Source organism: Bactrocera tryoni, chromosome 2 (assembly GCF_016617805.1).
Source record: "Bactrocera tryoni isolate S06 chromosome 2, CSIRO_BtryS06_freeze2, whole genome shotgun sequence".
Lineage (NCBI taxonomy): Eukaryota > Metazoa > Arthropoda > Insecta > Diptera > Tephritidae > Bactrocera > Bactrocera tryoni.
Genome location: NC_052500.1, coordinates 82319127 through 82333766, shown reverse-complemented (window position 1 = coordinate 82333766; position 14640 = coordinate 82319127).

Sequence of the window (14640 nt, the reverse complement as noted above, 5' to 3'; positions counted from 1 at the left end):
AAAATAGTTGCTGAGGATTACTCTGAAAAACAGCTTTGAAGTCGCGAAGTTGGTCTTTAGAAAAGTGCCTTGCTCATTTGAACTGTCTATTCCCAACGTTTTGATACAATCAAGCCACCAAAGTGTTCTAACAACCCCCTGAGTTTGGGCTAACAATAAATTGCTACAAAAGGGTAAATTTTTTTATTTCATTATACTAAGTGACCCTAGTGCATTCAAAATTTGATCCCGTGGTTCACTACTCCAAATGTACTAACCCTTCAAAACATCCAAAAGTACTCTTACACCATTAATAAAAACAAAAAGACTTTTTCTACTCAGCGAAATGATGTGTTGAATTTTCAGATTCGAATGGGGTCTCTCATTGAAATGGTCCTCTGGTTCTAAGACGCCATAGTCAAGCATATTACATATGTTCTATGAAGTTTATATGTGGTGAAAGGCTATAGAAAGGACCACACTTGCAAAGAAACTTGAGAGCGTTCAAAGGACGGAGCTCATCAGCTTGTGTGGTGCACTAAGGTCCACTCCAAACATGACACTTAACGCCATAGTACCCGTAGACATCATCGGAAGGTGCATGGCTGCGAATCAGACTCAGAGAATCTGGGTTCTTAAAACACATACTAAACATACGTTCGTACATAAACTTCATACCGGATCACTTGGATCATGAAGTCGCCAAACCGAACTCATGCGGCTCCTTCTCTACCCATATACAGACGATGGATCAAAGCTTAGGTTGGAGGAGGGATTTACTGTCAAGTGCTTTCTATCAACTCAAGCCTCAGGCTACCTTACTACTGCAGTGTCTTCCAAAGCCGAGGTTGTCACTCAGATAGCAAAGCGGCGATACTAGCCTTGAGCTTATTGACAGTGCGTTAGGATGATGAGCTAGCAAGAGAAGCTCCTATTGCCCTGCTGGCGTCCATGTTGTAAGGTTGGGATTCTTATAGACGTCATCTGCAGAAGCTGTATGGAAGAAAATGTGGTGGAAACAACTCAACACCTCCTCCTTGACAGTATAGCGTTTGTAAGGTCAAGACTTAGACACAAACCTACCTACAATTTAATATAGCATAAGTCTACTAACTTCTAGTAAAAATCAGAATCTATTCTCAAATCTAGACAAAAAAAGTTCATTAAAGAGTCATAACTTTATACATTGGGAATTTGAAGTTTGAATAACTACAGAATGATTGACAGTATGCTACTGAAAACAGGAAAAAAACATTTTTCAATTTCATGTTAGAAAGAAAATGAAATTATTAGGAACAGGCAACACTTAGTACTAGTATTAAGAGCTCATTTTTTAAGAGGCTTCTTTTTTACCTTCTTGAAAGTTGTTATCTACTTTAACTCGAAAAATTGCCTAAAAATTACACACTCGTGTATATGTGTTTTTTCAATATTTTTTTAACAAATAATGAAGTGAGTTCCCAAAAATGTATGTTACCGGCAATTTAAAAATTTTCATAAGCGACATAGGCACATGCTAGATGCCTTAAAGACGAATATTGTTTTCATAGGAACTTCGCTCTAAATTTAATATTCCGAATTTCCAGAATTTAAGTCCATGCAGTAGCTAAAAGCAATATTTTCACAGTTTAAACACCAGTTACAACAACAACCGGAGTATATAAAAGAGCTATGAAGGATATAAGAGTGTAATCCATTTGAAACGTTACTCATCCGCACTGGTGGCAGCCGCACAGTTGGCCGTAAAGGATCGTGTGGAAAGCGCTTGCCAGTACCAAAATGTGCTGTGAGATTACAGCAGGCAGACACTAGACAGCGTTGAGTGGAGTTAGGAAGTTTTGAAATATTTCTCTGGGAAAAATTGCAGCACTTTTTGAAGCAATGTTTGGAAGGCGCCCGCTGCGCACACGAACGCAAAAACGCGCACGCAAGTTAGAAGAAGTAACATTTCTTTGAGCAACCAATAAGAATTTATAATATAAGGAGGAGAGCAGTGCAATTTTAATGCACTTTAAGTATGATGCAAGCAAAAATAATTTCATATACTGCGCACTTAGTGGAGCCGCGCCGCGCTAATAACTAAATATTTGCCGAGTGCCGCGCCTTTTATTGGAGGGGCTGCAGATAGGTAGGTGCGGCTGGCTGCCATTTTGTACGTGACTTAATGAGCAAAAAGGAGTCAATTAGGCGCCAAGCGTGCGACAAGTGGCGGCGTATTTCTTGCCAGCGCAATCAGTGAGTGAAAAGTTTGCCTTGCAGGCGGGCGCCGCCGCGGGTGGCGGAAGTGAGTGTTGACAGCGTGGAATGCGCTGACAAGTTTATGCCAGCTAAGCAATGATTTATGGCACCTGCTGTTGCGCGCCCGCTATTGACGGCTGCCAATGCCTCCTGGTCTGCCACACGCGATGCCGTTGCATGTGATTTGATTTTCGCGCAAGTTGGCGAGTCACGCTTATCGACAGCGTACACACACACACACACGTAGCTATTTGCGCGCGCACAAATTACTATGAAAGTTTAAAATGTCTTAGTTGTTGCTGTTGTTGTTTCACACAGATTTAGCTCCTCATTGCATTTAGCGTGAAGCTTGAAGTTGGCAGCTGGAAGGCCCAACTAATGCGATGTGTGCTGGCAAGCAACTGCGTGGCGGCGCTTTAAATGAACTTGTTGGCAACAGTTGAAGCGTGAAATAATGCTGATATTCTTGTGGGTCGGGAGCGCTTTGCTTGGCGCTCTGTGCTGTCTGGGGCGCGCGGTGTGGCATTTTGCTGGTGTGGCAGAAGAATGCGCCGCAGATTCCTCTGATGATGAAGATGACTATGATTTAAAACTTTCGCAGCGAAAATCTATGCAAATACGTTTTAAGCGCCGGATCAACGCAGCCAAAGCTGAATTTATGAAATTTGCGGCAAAGTTGATGACGTGATTTAATTTTTGGCGTGATATAATTGGCTTTTTCATAAATAGTTAAATATTTTGGCGGTGCGTATAATCGACTAAAGACATTACATTATCGCTCCCTTGATTTGATTATCTGTAAAGATAGCTGCTGATCTTTGACTTTTAATGTTTTTCTGCTCAAAATTGGTATATGACTTGACTAAGCCAAGAAGAGAACTTTTACATGTTTAAAGCGTCTAAATGTAGGCAATGCGAAAAATACGACTATTATGCATACTTTCTAATCATTGGCTAATTTATGGCTGATGTTGAGTAAACTGACGATGGTAACAGGAGACTAGCAATCAAAATACCATGGAAAAGTTTAAATATTGGGTCCATAGCTATATTTATAATATTTTTGAAGTGCTAAGGGATGGCGTAGTTTGAATGTTATTCCATATTTTGAATATTCCAAACCAGCGTTGGAATGCGTTTTTTTGTTCAAGATATGTCATTCATTTAATGCCTAAGCAACAATAACTTTTTTCATTCAAACTTTGCGTCTGAAAAAGTATTTTTGCCGAAAGTTTTCCTTCATTACTTTAACGTGGAGAAAACCTCAGTTAAAAGTCATCGTATGGTGGAAGAATATGATGAACATGCTCTGGCAGAGCAAACGTGCTAAAAGTGGTTTGCAGTATTTAAAAGATTTGGCTTGGAAAAACGCCTTGAAGCGATAAAAATATCTAAAGATGAGAAACTGGCAGCATTACTCGATCAAGACCGTTGCAAAATACAAGATCTTGGCGAGTCACTCAAGAACCTATTTCAAGATGATTAAAAGTAATTGTATGTTCAAAAGCAAGGAAATATTCAAGGCAATTTGATGCCATATGAAGTTACGTTGAACGATACTTCGAAAGATGATTCTGCATGTCAGACATACTGCTTGAACGCTAAAACGCAGAATTGTTTTATCAACACTGTGAATTTTCATGTAAAATGGTTATATTACAACAACTCTAAATGTTTAAAATCCTTTGCCAAATAAACGGCCATGCTCTGTATTTGACGCGATCAGAAGAACGTGTTGTATTATAAGCTTCTTAAAGTGCGTGAAACCATTGATGGAGAATGCTACCTACAACAACTCTAAAAACCCAAATTGGGCAAGTAAATGTCAAAAAATTCTCGAAGCGAGGCAATAATTTTCCAACATGCCACCGCATGATCTTGTGTTATAAGACCGGTTAAAAATCATATGCAAAGAAGTTCCTGTGAAGTTTTTCTTTCCTCACTTTAAGCCAGTAAACAGTTCCGGGCAGAATGCCCACACTGGAATACGGATCGTATCAGGATATTCTGTCAAAAATTGGATTGATTTACTGTTGGCCGCCAAGCCAGATCTTTTGAGATGTAAAAATTGTTGTACATGTTTGTCTCAAATAAACGTCCAACTTTCGAAAAGAAAACGAACGAATATAGAACTCTAGACCCAATATGATCTTTTCGATATATTTTTCGGAATAAGAACCTTACCTAACTTCATGCAACCTAAGCTTCTGTAAAAATACTTGCAATTTGAGCTAAGATAGGTGGGAAGAGTGAATGTCAGACGACGCACAAAGGTAAGTTTTAGATGCCCATTGTGAAACCAGCTGCTTTTTACTGAAAAAAAAGCACCTCCCACTCTATCATACAGTTTGGACCCATCTTCACACATAATTTAGGCTTAATGAATGCATGTTGTAAGTCTTTATGACTTACCCTACATGACTTTAAATCACTTTAAATTTGCCACTGAACAGAAATTTAATTTCCATTGAGAAATTTCTTAGCATTATAGTAATTTGTGCTGCAAAGCAGTCCAACTTAACGTTATCTAATGAGTAACGGATATCGCTGTTTTTAATACATTTTACTGCCTTTTATTAGCCATTATACAATACTAAAAGTTTAATGACCTCCCGCAACAAATTGTTAGAAGAGCTTAAGTCAATTTACTTTTAATCCCATGCATCAATAGCCACAGATTGTAAACAAATTGCAACTCCCTCACTTGACGCAATGCACTCGACAGTGGGGCGAATCCCAGACGAGTCGTCCCTAAATGCAACTAGATGGGCGAATTGGCAAACAACAAGCTGCATACGCAAAGTTTCCATGACCCTCGCCAAGCAACAACTCAATTCATCACAAACTAATGTAAACAATGGTGAAGTAAATGCAGATAACTGCTATATTATGAGCAACTGCAAGGAAAACAAGGAAAGATCAAGTGAGTTGAGTAAGACGCATAGACAGAGATAGAGAGAGAGTGTGTGTGTGTGTGGAAACTGTTGAAAACTTAAGGGAAATACGAACACATTTCACTCCAAACACACACACACACGTAAGTATGCTACACGTTAGGAAATTGTGCAATAAAGCTGTGAAGACTAGCTCCTATGAGTATTTAAAGCAAAACTTTTTAAGAGATAGGAAATTAAGTCTTTTAGCAGTTTGTTCGTATGTTATGTATCTCCTGTGCTCTGTATGTTTGTGTTTGTTTTCATTTAAGCTTACCGGAGAGAGAAAAGCTCTTAAGACAGTTTTAGTATATTATAAAACTAATAGCTGAAATATTTCTAGATAAATAATACCTAAGAAGGGGAAAGTATGCGAAGTCAGCCGGGCATTAGATGAAGACCCTGCGAAGAAAGAATTTGGAGAAACAAGTGTTAACTAAAAGTATTCATATCTGTATCTCCTTATCGGAGACAATGTTCTAAGCTGGTATCCGGGTGCATCCAAGCACGCTTCCAGATAGTTCGATCTCAAAGACTAATATTCAATGTCAGTTACTGGTTTTGATTCGAAAACTTGTCACTAAGAGAAGAGAGCTTATTTGGAAAAGTTGAATTTCAAAACACTACTTAATGAAGGATGTCAGAACCTCTTAAAACTCTGAGTACGTTTTGGAACAGCTTAGATTAGTAGTAGAATATTGAGGATTTCAGGTATTGTAATATTTCAATTAGATCGAACCACGATATCATATAGCTGTCATACGAACGAGTCGATTAAAATCAAGTTCTTCTTTAAAAAACTTTTTGCTTTCAGAAGATATTTTCATTAAATTTGGCATGGATTATTATAGAAAACGGTTCCATAACCTTTGAACTAATTATTCAAATTGGACTACTATATCCTATAGCGCTCATATACACTGACCCATCTAAATAAGTCCTTGTATGAAAAACTTTTTTATTTGAAAAGGTATCTTCACGAAATTTACCAGAGATTATTATTTTGGACATCCCTACAATCTTCGAAAATCAAAGAGATCCTACTACGATATCATATAGCTACCATACAAATTGACCCATCTAAATCAAGTACGAACATATTGTTGAGATTGTACCACTGTGACATATAGCTATCTAGTCGAGGTCCTTTTATACCCCTTTATGTTAAAAGCAAAGTACCAGTGAAGGGTACCATAACTTTGGTGCAGTCAAAGCTGGTATCTTCTTTCGTTCTTAATAAGCTATTCTCACTTTGATTTCTTCGGAGATTGTAAAGATGTCTTGAATAATAATCTCTGATAAATTTCGTGAAGATACTTTTTCAATTAAAAAAGTTTTCCACACAAGGACTAGAGTGTGATCTCAATTTGTAAGGCAGCTATATGCCATAGTTGTCTGATATCGGCGATTCCGACAAATGAGCAGCTTTTTGATGAGAAAAGAATGAGTGCAAAAGTTCAGATCGATAACTCAAAAACTCAGGTACTAGTTCAAGTATAAACAGACGGCCTTACACATAGCTAAATCGGCTCAGCTCGTCACGCTGACCATGTTTTTCCTTATAAAGCCTCCGTCGTTTTCTTCTAGGTTTTATAAACTTCGTGGCAAGGTACAACTAGACCTAAGCCAACATGTTATACAAATATGTAACATTACAAGATATTCCTTGCCAGACAACCAGTCTTTAACTCACTCGCTCTAGCGTGAAATTTAAGCCATACAATAAAGCACCACCTCCCCTCTGTCCTACAGGAATATCCTTTCGTTTGCCTTTAAATTTTATTTGGCATTATTTTTGATGTTTTCCCTTTTGTTAATTTTATTTTATTACGCTTTGTCTTTATTAAGCTTGTCAGCATGTCAACGCTGCTTCTCCTTTCTTTAATTACATGCTGTGACTTTTCAATTAAAATGCTTAAGGTTGGCTAAATGCTCAAGCATCGGCGCGTAGTATTTTCATTGAATGAATAAAGTGAGCGTTGAGTGGGAGAGTGAGTATGAGTATGTGTGTGAGTGTGAATGTGAGTGAAGACTGGCAGCTTACAAATTTCATTTTCCGGCATACTTAGTGTTCACAGCTACTTTCTCCGCTTGGCAACTTCCGGATTTCACTGCACTGCCGCTTCTATTATTCACATTCTATGTCGTTATGCTGCTTTGTTGTTGTTGCTTTTCAACTCGTTTTCTCGCTTAATGCCTTATTCCATTTTAATGCCCACTTCAAGTTATTTCCCTTTTATATGTACTTTTTTCAATTGTTGTAAATTTTTCATCTTGTTAACTTATTTCTTTGCTTGCCTGCCTGCTTACTCACTTTCGTTTGCCTCTTTTTGCTGCCTTGCTTCCTTTCGGTTTGTTTGTGGCAGGCGATTTAAGTACGTTTGTAATTTGCACCAATTACTTTTATGAATTTTATTGTTTTTTATTGTTATTGCAGGGCTTTCCAGTAGGCGGTCATTAAGTGTTTTGTATAAAGGCAAGTGATTTTGCAAGTTATTAAGAGGGATTACGGCATTAAAAATAATAAAAATAGTGATTTAATATAGAAAAGGTCAGAGTTCATTAGTAGAGGGTACAAGGGGTTTGCAGCCTATATTACCTAATTAACAACGTCTCTAGAGACTGTTGAATATAAATGACTTAAGAGACTATTAAGTAGGATAAATGAAATATCTTCAGTTAGTAACAGATATTAATGCTTTTGGGTGAATTTGGGTCAGAGCTTTTTAAGGGTACCTCTCTAGTGCCCAGACAGAAAAATTATCATTATATAAGCCGAAGTTATAAGCATTAAAACACCTACATATGTAGGTGTTTTAAGTCCTGTCTGTATCAGATTAAGACTGAAACCCTCCGGTATTTAAACATTTAGAGATCCAGGGCAGATAACAGAAAAAGAAATATAGTATCTAAGGACATTATGTGATATGTTCAAAGCTCTTTGTCGACAGCTGATAACCAATTACAGGTATTTTCATCTGACATCACAAAGGACTGTACATAGCAGTATAAGTGTTATCATCTGCCAACTTGAATGATCAGCCATCTAACCTAATGTATATTATGTATGTGTTGTAACAAAACATTTCTAATAGTCTTAATTCTATCCTTTGTTCTTAGGATCTCTTCTTCTTACTCTAGCAATCACTGAATAGTTGAAAGGTGCAAAAAGATTTTCAATATTTAATTGTTAATTATAAATACTTAATTTTTTTCCTCCCATAGATAGTAAAGATCGAGGTTTTGCACTGCACCCGCGGTCTATTGTGGCCTCCCCTATATCACATATGGTCACCAAGGTCCAGCATCCTGAACAATTCCACGAGCATGTTCGGTGCAACTGAGGTGTTGTGATCCCTGTCCATGCAGATGGAACCTAGGGCCTTAAGTCTGCTTCTGCAAATTGCTGGGCAATCCAGAATCAGGTGTTCTGGATCCTGTTCCATGTCGCAGAATCAAAATTTTTATACAAAGATCATGGATCTCAGATAATTCTTGCTGGCTGTTACAAACTTAATATTTATAGGACTCTAAATTGTAATATTGGCGGCGAAACTCATTTTTTTTTCCTCCCATAGATAGTAAAGATTGAGGTTTTGCACTGCACCCGCAGTCTATTGAGGCATTTTCCATATACAGTTCAAAAATGGAAAATCCGGATAATAACCACGCCCACCTCCCATACAAAGGTTATGTTGAAAATCACTAAAAGTGCGTTAACCGACTAACAAAAAACGTCAGAAACACTAAATTTTACGGAGGAAATTGCAGAAGGAAGCTACACCCAGGCTTTTTTAAAAAATTGAAAATGGGCGTGGCCTCGCCCACTTATGGACCAAAAACTATATCTCGGGAACTACTAGACCGATTTTAATGAAATTCGGTATATAAAATTTTCTTAACATCCTGATGACATGTACGAAATATGGGTGAAATCGGTTCACAACCACGCCTTCTTCCAATATAACGCTATTTTGAATTCCATCTGATGCCTTCTCTGCATAATACGAGTATATACATTAGGAACCAATGATGATAGCGGAATAAAACTTTACAAAAATACGGTATTTGAAAAATATGTAAATGACGTATAATGAAATCTCGATTATCACTTTATCATGCGAGAGTATAAAATGTTCGGTGACACCCAAACTTAGCCCTTCCTTACTCGTTATCTCATACTGTCTTAACTATCTATACGAGTAGCACCGCTTGATTCAATGGCTACTCTTTTATTTCCTCACTCTGCGTCAGTAACAACTCTTAAAAAATTATTATTATATCTTCCATTAAGTATATATAATATTTAAATTTTTTTTCAAACAAGTAAGTCAGTACAACGATTTCCTACATTATCAGCGTATTACCTAAAGTTCTCTCGGGGTTCGAATGTTGATTATAACATTATTTGGCTCGTTTAAAGGGAAAAATGCTGACTGCTAAGCTTAGCTTTTCTGTTTACGTATGAACTCTTTGTTTCTTATTATGTACTTAGATTCAGTGTTGTAAGCGTGCGCCTTATCACTAAAATTGGATTTTGTTATAAACAAATAATAACTGTTGATTCTGGAAAACTTTTCGCATTGAATCGAATAATTCGCCAAGTATGAAGCGGGTGCTCAGCAAAAATGTGGACAACGGTAAAGTGAGAGAAAGACGATATCGAAATTGCACTAAATTAATTTTGAAAACTTTGTCTGAACGAAATTTCATGAACTTTGAACTTTGTCTATATTCAACTTTTTTGTTTATTTTTTCTATAGCCACCTCTATATACATACTTATACGATCGGCGATGTTTAGCACACGTCCTTTTCTATTTAAAGCGTACATACATATATATACAAGTAGCTGACAAACAAACTGATCTGATCGATCTAAATTAAGTCCTTGTATGGAAATTATTTTTATTTAACAAGATATCTTCACAGCATTTCGCACGAGATATTGTCAAAGGCTATGCTACAATATCCGAACAAATTGTTCAGATCGGACCACTAAACTGTTCGATCAAAATAAGTTATTGTAGGGAAACCTTTTTTATTCGGCAAGATATATTCGCGAAATTTTGCCTGCATAATTTTTCGTGGCAACTATAGAATCTCCGAAAAAATATTTCAGATCGGACCACTATATCATATAGCTGTCATACAAACTGACCGATCAAAATTAAGTGGTTTCTTGTTTTTTGATGAAAATAAGTATGTTATTATTATTTTTTTATAGCAACATATTTTATGTTTATATAAAAATTAATATAGAATATTTTTTTTTCCAGTACATACATACATGACATACAGATGTACATACATCATCTGTATTATTTATACACATTTAAAAATTCTTATTTCATGTATCATCCCTGCAGCTTACCATAAAATATTAGAAATCCTTACGTCTTTTGTTATCACTTTACTTTATTCACTTAATTCGCCGAATGACTTGCGCATTTATTGTTGTAAAAAATCACACTTTATTCAAGCAAAAATAAGCGAAATGCCAACGAGCCACCAAAATCTCAAATAGGCCGAGTTTAAATTGAAAATAATAACAGCAGTGACACACGAAATTTTCTAACACACCTCCCAGTGTATCAAACGCGACGCGAATGTACATACAAAATCATGACAAATCACAATCAACAGTTTGGCAAAGGAGAAAATACAAAGCGCCGCACGCATGCACGCGTATCAACATGCACGACGCCCACACAAGCGCACTACGACTGCGAAGGAAACGTTGAAGCGCAGCGACGCGAATGACTTGGCGCCTCTTTGCGCTGGCACTTCTAAGCAAGTGCGACACTACACGAAAAAATTTTCGTACAACTTCTTTTCTATTTAGTGAACGGACACTTATTATAGTTTAATTTAAAGAAAAAACATGAAAATCGCACTTGTATGGATGTATGTATGTACTTATATAGCTGCTAACGAAATTTAACTAAACTTCAGCAGCGAATATATGCCGCTACATTTATTTGCCGAACACCAACAACGGCACAAATAGTTTAGCTCGTGTGTTCACAACACTTTTATATTTTTATTTTACACGCCACTGTAGCAAGCAAAAATTCAATGTTTAATATTTGCATTTATTTAAATTTACGCCGAATTGTATTTACACGTGCAACACAGAGTTTTCACTTTCAACTCCTTGAAATGTGTAAAGAAAAATTCACTTTATTTATTTACCGACCGATTACCGTTTGCTCTGACGTCCGAATTGGTACTGAAGCACTGAACGTACGCCAACTGCGGAGGATGCTGCAGCGCTTGCAGAGCAAACAGCTGCTGTGGATGTTGCTGCTGTTGTTGCCGTTCTTGCTGTTGCTGTTGCCGATGAAATCGTTCAAAACAAGCAATGCGCACGAAGTGTGCCAACAACAACTAAAACAACAACCGGCAATTGCAAAGCAACGATTTCCAGCAATAACAACAACAATAGGCGTACAGAATTTGCGCAAACTTTGTGCATTTGTACAACACTGTTAGTTAACAGCGACGGATGCTGTTGCAGAGGCAAGGCGTTCGTGTTTCTGTTGCTGTCAACAGCTTCAACTTCCGATTCATATTCGTCATTTGTGCGTTGGTACATTTCCGTTGTTGGTGTTTGTAGGCACTTGTGTTCGTGTATGTACATTTGAACGAATGTATGTATGTAAGTATGTACATTTGTATTTATTGTTGTATGTATGTGGTGCGTTGGGTAATAGCGACAGTAGAGCAAAACAGTTTTATCTTCAAATTCAGCGAAGTTGTTTGGTATGGAGTAGTGTTATGAAATTGAAAGTGCTAGTTTTAAACAGTTGACCTAAATTAAAGGCTACGCTAGACTAAACAAAGGGATTTTCGGAAATTAAAAAAAACAAACTCAATTCAAATTTTGCCCTGAACAGGTTATATTATGTTTGCAACGATGTTTGTAATACCCAAAAGGAAACGTCGGAGACCCTATAAAATGTATATATGTACACTTGTGGCCAAAACCAAACCTTACCACTCAAAATTTTCAAGTACGGTGCATATTTGACTACATTTTATAGCGGTACTTTTGGCGGTATAGAAATATTTTATTTAGAAATAAGTTAATGACATGTTTTTAATCAAAAATATTAAAAATTAAAAACAAAACACATTAAGCTATAGGCAAAATCATTTGAATGTTAGTGAATTTTACAAAATGAGCTCGAAATGTAGGAGACTGACATGCGATGAAAAAATTATATTTGTTTTTTTTTTATTTAATTTCATTTACACTATATTTGAAATTTATATTTTACTTTATTTAATTGAAACACGAAATTTAGTAGTTGTGTCACTTTAAAAACAATAAAATCGGCCGCTTTTGTATTAGCACAGAAAAGCTAATTTGTCTTTTACTCATTAAACGTAATAAATTAAAAACTATAATTATAATTAGATCATATACATAATTGTGACAATTAGAGACATGAGACAATCGTCTCAAGCAGAACACTGATATTAGTTTACTTATGCTTACTAAAAACATAAAAAAACAAAATTGAAGAAAGTCCCAAACGAACGAAAAAGTCCGAAAAAAATTTAAGAAAGTTTAGTGGTAAGGTTTGCGTGGCCACGAGTGTAAATCTATGTGATCAGCGTAAGGAGCTGAGTAGGCGTAGCCAAATCTGTCTGTCTGTAGGTACGCGAAGTAGTATCTCAATTTTTGAGATATTAATCTGAAATTTTACTCACTTTCTTTTTTCCTCAAGAAGCTGCTCACTTTTTGGAATCGCCGATGTCGCCGATATATATCATAAAACTGCCATACAAATATTTTACGAAATATCTTCACGAAATTTGATTTGGATTATAATCTATCCCCGAAATACTCTCCGAAGAAAGTCAGATCAGATAACTATAGCATACAAGTGCCATACAAACTGAACAATTGAAGTCAAGTTCTTGTAACGAGTCTTTAGTATGCTAACAAGGTAAAATTTTTGAGGCATCTCTGTTCCGTGTGATCTCCAGCGGCGCTAAATCAAAGTTACTCCAGAAAAAAACTCTCTCTAAAAGACATTGTCCTTACAATGACCGATGGTCAAGAAAAAAATCCAAAATTATTACCAGAAATTTTAGTCTCTTTTTGCCTACCAAAAATCGATATTTGATCAGATCAAAAGTTATATCTGTGTATACAGAGCATTCAAAAAATGTATGTTATAGTGTTCGGATCATGAGTTTATTTCAAAAAACCTGGTTTATGGATAAAATATTTGAGCTCATTGAACTGAGAGCCTACATCTAAGAAACCTGAAACTCAAAAATAAAATATCCATTTGAAAATGCGAATAATTAATATGGAAATTAAATTACCTTCAATTAAAAAAATGTCATGTCACGCTGTTTGCTGAATTAATTTCTATCAAATTTCGCACGCTGTGTTCAATTTGGTTCCACATAAAATCTCCATCTTGCTGAAACTTTGCACACGTGTTCCTTGACGCTCTGAAAAGGTTGGTGTTGCGGATAATAAATACTATAAAATGGTATACTAACCTAATTTAAAACAAAGTTATCTAAGTAAAACTTCCTTGAAACATTTCTCTAGAGTACTTCATCATACAGTTTAAAAATATTTTTCCCACAGTCCACTATATATTTCATACATATACATAGTTATTGATGTGTAAGAAAATCGCCTAATCTATTTGCTTTATTTAGAGATGTAGTAACGAAGTCGTACCAGGAGAATAGTCATTATAACGAATTTTGTAATATTATTAAATTAAAAAGGACTCCGAAAACATGTACAGGGTTTGGCCGGAACGTGACAGAACTGATTTTCTGCCCCCGAGACTTTAGTTCGGGGCTGCGTGCACCGACTGGATTCGGTAGAGGGCGTTCCTAGCTAACATACGAGGTTGGTCAGTTGCCTCCGAGCACCAGGAGAGTCAGGACAAACGTTTCGCGCGACGTGTTTGTGTGAATGGTGCAAGCCGAAAATGCAGAGTATCACAGGCGATGAGTCATGGACCTTTGAGTATGATCCCGAGACAAAGAGGCAATCTTCCGAGTGGCATACATCTCCTCGCCCAAAAAAGGGAAAAATGAGCAAATCTAAAGTGAAAACGATGCTCACTGTCTTTTGACAACGAAGGCATCGTCTACCATGAATTTGTTTTTCCTGAACAAACCGTCAACGCCAAGTTTTACGTGGATGTCTTCAGGAGACTCAAACGAAGTCCGGCAATCGGACAAGACATCGCTTGGTAGTTGGATCACGACAACGCCCCGACTCACGCCACCTTTCTTGTGAACAGCTTCCTAACCAAAGCCAGCATCGCAACGCTTCCGCAACCGCTCTACAGCCAAGATGTGACAACTCGGACTTGCCTGTAAAGGCCGATGAAAGGCAAACATTTTGAGACGGCAGAGGGAATCCAAGCAGCATGCACCTCGGCTCTCAAGGATATTCCGGAAAATGCCTTCTGTGGCGCCTTCAATGCTTGGAAATCGCGCTG